This window comes from Mirounga angustirostris, unplaced genomic scaffold, assembly GCF_029215605.1.
Source record: "Mirounga angustirostris isolate CCGP_5_RB_7025 unplaced genomic scaffold, mMirAng1.0.hap1 SCAF_9, whole genome shotgun sequence".
Taxonomy (NCBI): domain Eukaryota; kingdom Metazoa; phylum Chordata; class Mammalia; order Carnivora; family Phocidae; genus Mirounga; species Mirounga angustirostris.
In genome coordinates, this window is record NW_026991717.1 from 10,632,780 (window position 1) to 10,637,907 (window position 5,128).

The 5,128-nt window shown below is 38.4% G+C and overlaps 1 non-coding gene across 1 annotated transcript; it reads right to left on the reverse strand.

The window, feature by feature from the left end:
- Positions 1 to 241: 241 nt before the first annotated feature.
- LOC123841306 (U1 spliceosomal RNA) lies at positions 242 to 405 on the reverse strand. Its single transcript, XR_006790197.1, has one exon. It is a non-coding gene; the product is annotated as a U1 spliceosomal RNA (small nuclear RNA).
- Positions 406 to 5,128: the final 4,723 nt, after the last annotated feature.

The following is a 5,128-nucleotide window of genomic DNA, read 5'->3' on the forward strand; positions in this document are numbered from 1 at the left end:
TTTAAAAAAAAATTTTTTTTTTAAAGATTTTTATGTATTTGTTTAACACAGAGAGAGAGAGCACAAGTAGGCAGAGCAGCAGAGAGAGGGAGAGGGAGAAGCAGGCTCTCCGCCGAGCAGGGAGCCCGATGCGGGGCTCGATCCCAGGACCCTGAGACCATGACCTGAGCTGAAGGCGGACACTTAACGACTGAGCCACCCAGGCGCCCCCAGAAATCTTTCTTTAGTAAACGGAAGTAACCAGGGGAAAGCGCGAACGCAGTCCCCCACTACCACAAATTATGCAGTCGAGTTTCCCACATTTGGGGAAATCGCAGGGGTCAGCACATCCGGAGTGCAATGGATAAGCCTCGCCCTGGGAAAACCACCTTCGTGATCATGGTATCTCCCCTGCCAGGTAAGTATCGTTTTTTAAAAATTTTTAAGGCACTTTTTTCTCAAAGATATTTTTGATCATGGAATTGTCTTAGACGATGAATAAGTTGTCAGAAAAGACCACCACTCTCCTCACACTCTAGCTTCCCCAATTGAAGGTGACTGATTTGGGAACCCCACCTCTTAATTTTATAGGGTTGACATTATGTTTTGTGTTTGGTTACACTATGGTGCTGTCTCCCTAGAACCCTCTCCTTCATTTCCCTCCTGCTTCACACACACACACACACACACACAATGTGTAGTCCATGCAGAAAAACAATACTATCACTTTCCAGAAGGAGGGACAGCCACACTTTTACAAATGACAAAGGCAGCTCTGTTTATTAGACTTGGCAAGAAACTGAAAGGTTTTTTTCTCTCTATCTAATGGGAGTGTGTGTGTGTGCATGAGAGAGAGAGAGAGGGACTGGGAGAGAGAGGAGAGAGAGATGAAAGAACAAATGCATTATTGAGGGAAGCACATCCTGACTGAATGGGGAGCAGGCAGCTGCAGAAATGAGATAGGAACTTGGAATGCTTCACGGTGCCAAGACTGTCAGAACTGCTCCTGGGGTCTGAAAAACGACAGCAAGATTCAGCGTTCCTCTGACAACCACTCGGAAAATAGAATGTGAAGAAGTCGGAAGAAGGGAAAATGTGGGGTAGGACATCACAATGCTTCCTCCTTCTTTATGGACAACTATGAAATTTTGGGCACTTCAAGGACACAGGTGAGGGGACATTTGGACAGGTGGTCATTATGGTGTTGCCAAGCCACATAGCCCACTCTCCAATAGTGCATTTTCTTAGCCTAAATAGTAGAGAAGATTGCCCCTTAATGTACACAGCCTTCCCTTATCCTAGACTCATATTTCACTTTCCTCAACTGATCTTTCCCAACTGATTGTCTATGCCAGGGGTCAGCAACCATTTTTCTGTAAAATGTCAGATAGTTAATATTTGAAGCTTGGTGGCCCATACGGTCTCTGTCACCACTATTCAACTCTGCTATTGTAGCATGAAAGCAGCCATAGAAATTCGTAAATGAGAGAGTGTGGCTGACTTTCAATATAATGTTATTTATGGACACTGAAAATTGAATTTCATTTAATTTTTACATGTCACAAAATATCATTCTTTTGAATTTTTCCAATGCTTTGAAAAGGTTAAAAAGCATTCTTAGCTCATGGGCTATACAAAGACAGGCCACAGGTTGGATTTGGCCGCTGGGCCACCACTGGCCAAACCCTGGTCTCTATCCAAATCAGGGCATGTGGAGGCAGACAGAAGGGATCTCCAACTGTACCTCCCTCCCCTTCCCTCTTCTTCCCTCCCCTTCCCTCCCCTTCTCTCCTTCTCTTCCCTTCCCCTCAGCTTCCCATTGTTCTGATTTAGAAATAAAAACTTTAAGTGGAGAGAAGTGAAGGGTTTCTTCTTTTTCAACCCATTGGTGAAGCTCCTTAGGATTGCTCTGGGTCTAAAACTTACTTCTTTTTTAAGTTCCTGTTCTAGAATTCTGTGTATTTAACAGTTAGTTTACACTAATTAGTGTGCCTTGCACAACTGGGCTGTAGAGATAAGCCAGGTCCAACCATGCCCTTTAGGGCTCACTTTGTCAGGGTATGATTTTGAATAATACATATGAACCTACTTATGTGTAGTCTTGCCCTTAAAAATGAAATCTAGGTATATAGGTTACAATTATGGTTAAAGTTTGGGAAGAAACCCATCCTTGAACCAAGCAGGCAAAAGGAAAAAAAAGCAAATATATAAGTTACCCTTGTTACCTGTGCAGAAGGGTTTAAAATAACAAGACGAACACTCTTACACTGCTGGTGGGAATGCAAGCTGGTACAGCTTTATTTAAAAGGAACATCCATACTGTATACAGTATGGATGTTCCTCAAGAAGTTAAAAATAGAGCTACCTTACCACCCAGCAATTGCATTACTGAGTATTTACCTGAAGGATACAAACGTTGTGATCTGAAGGGGCACCTGCACCCCAATATTTATAGCAGCAATGTCCACAATAGCCAAACTATAGAAAGAGCCCAGATGTCCATCGACAGAGGGATGGATAAAGAAGATGTGGTGTATATATGCATGCATATGTATATATATATATGAATATTACTCAACCATCAAAAAGGATGAAATCTTACCATTTACACTGACATGGATGGAACTGGAGGGCATAATGCTGAGCGAAATAAGTCAGTCAGAGAAAGATAATTGTATGGTTTCCCTCATATGTGGAATATAAGGAACAGCACAGAGGATCATAACAGAAGGGAGGGAAAACTGGGAAGAAATCAGAAAGGGAGACAAACCATAAGAGACCCTTAATCATAGGAAAAAAAACTGAGGGTTGCTGGAGGGGAGGTGGGTGGGGAATGTGGTAACTGGGTGACAGGCATTAAAGAGGGCATGTGATGTAATGAGTACTGGGTGTTATTTGCAACTGATGAATTACTGAATTCTACATCTGAAACTAATATGTTGACTAATTGAATTTAAATAAAGTAAAATAAAACAAGACCATTATTTTAATTTTGACTCCAAATGAGTATAGTTCCTATCAAGTTCCCCATCCTCTGGTTCCAGACATTTCTGGAAGTGTCCTTACTGCTTAGGTTACTGCCTTCTGTAAAGCACTACTTGTCAAGTCTCTATTCTCTATAGTTGGATGTGTGTTTTTGAAAATGATAATTTTTTTTTGTGAAGTCACATTTTTGCAAATTAGCTGAGTTATCTTGCTGGGTGATAATATATGAGTCAAAAACTTCATGAAAAGGCCCATAGAGATGAGTTGTCGTGACAAAGACCCCCAAGCATTGGGTTGAGGTAGAGGGGTGTAAAGAACACAGACTTTAGAGTGGGACAAACAATTCAGAGCCCACCTCTGCCATGTGTTAGCTATATGATGTCAGAGGAGAAACTACCTCTTTGAGACTCAATTTTCCCATCTGTACAGTGGGGCTAGAAATACTACCCTTCCACTGTTGTAAGGATTAGAGATGATGTATGTAAAATGCTCTGAGCATGGTAAGTGTTCAGTGTATATCAGAGACTCTCACTTGGCCCGTTTACTGTAAAGGATAGTTTACATGAGTCAGAATTTTTTCAAAATAAGCTTTAGGAGATGGATTCTGTAGCAGTATTAAATAAATGAATCAAGATACTTTTCACTTCTGTTTTTGAATATGTGCCTTCTTGTTTTTTTTCCACATAAAAATTTGACACCTCACTTCCGAATCACACTAGAAACAACATGTTTCATCCCTAGCTACTGTTTTCTAAAAAAAAAAAAAAAAAAAGTGTTATTTGTCCAGCTTCTCTTGAAAGATCAGCTAAATGTCACATTATCTTGCTTCTGATAATCTTTCAAAATGCTCACTGCAACAGTCATAGCAATTGCTTCATGCTCAAGTTGTTTAAGAAGTGTGTCTCTAAATATAGTGTTAGTGAATTTTTATTTTTATTTGGTAAGTCCAGGTTTATGTTTCCACATACAAATATGGATTCATTATAAAACATCTGGAAAACATAGCAAAGTCAGTTTAAATTTTTTCTCCTAATCTTATAACACAAAGTTAACTGCAGTTAAATCACTGCTGCCATTTTGGTATATGTTGTTCTAACCCATTGACCAGTTTTGCTATAGCTGTACCCGCCCATAATAATGTGGTAATAATGTCATGTGTATGTGAATGTGTATATATGCATATACACAATCCATCAATATTTATCTTTGAAATGGTATCTAGTTATTGTTGGCCATAATAATTTACAGACTCATCATAGGGAAGTTGAAAAATACTGAAAGCTGTAAAGAAGATACAGAAAACATAATACCCTCCAGTTCCATCCACGTAATGTATGGTGATTAACATAACCTAATTAAAAAAAAAAGAAAATATGGAAAACATCCATAATTCTATCATACATAAATCATTTACTTAATATTTTTTCTATTGTATTTTTAGGGTGTTGAGATATTATTACATATTCTGATTATTATTTTAAAGACTTATTTATTTATTTTAGAGAGATTGAGAGAGAAAGAGAGAGAGAAAGTTGGGGGAGGGGCAGAGGGAGAGAATCTTCAAATAAACACAGGGCTATCTTTTTACCATTGTATTGCCTTGGCTCCTTTGTCAAACTATATTTGTGTGGTCTATATCTGGGCTTTCTATTCTGTTCCATTGATCTATTTGTCTCTTATTTTGCCAACATCACACTGTCTTGATTATTATTGCTTTATAATAAGTTTTGAAGTCAAGTAGCATTTGCCCTCCAACTTTGTTCTTCTCCTTCAATATTGTTTTGGCTATTCTGGGTTTTTTGCTTCTCCATATACACTTTAGAATCAGTTTGTCAATATCCACAAAACATCTTGCTGGGATTTTAATTTGGATTACATTGAATTTATAGATCAATTTAGGAATAACTGACATCTGGACACTATTGAATCTTGTTCATTGCTGGTACATAGGAAAATGATTGATTTTGTATTCTGAAACCTTACAATAATAGCTTATTAGTTCCAGAAGTTTTTTGTTGTTGTTGATGATTCTTGTGCATTTTCTACAAAAACAATCATGTAATCTGCATACAATGACAGTTTTATTTCTTCCTTCCCAATCTGTATAGTTTTACTTCTATTCCTTGTCTTGTTGCATTAGCAAGAACTTGCATTATGATGTTGA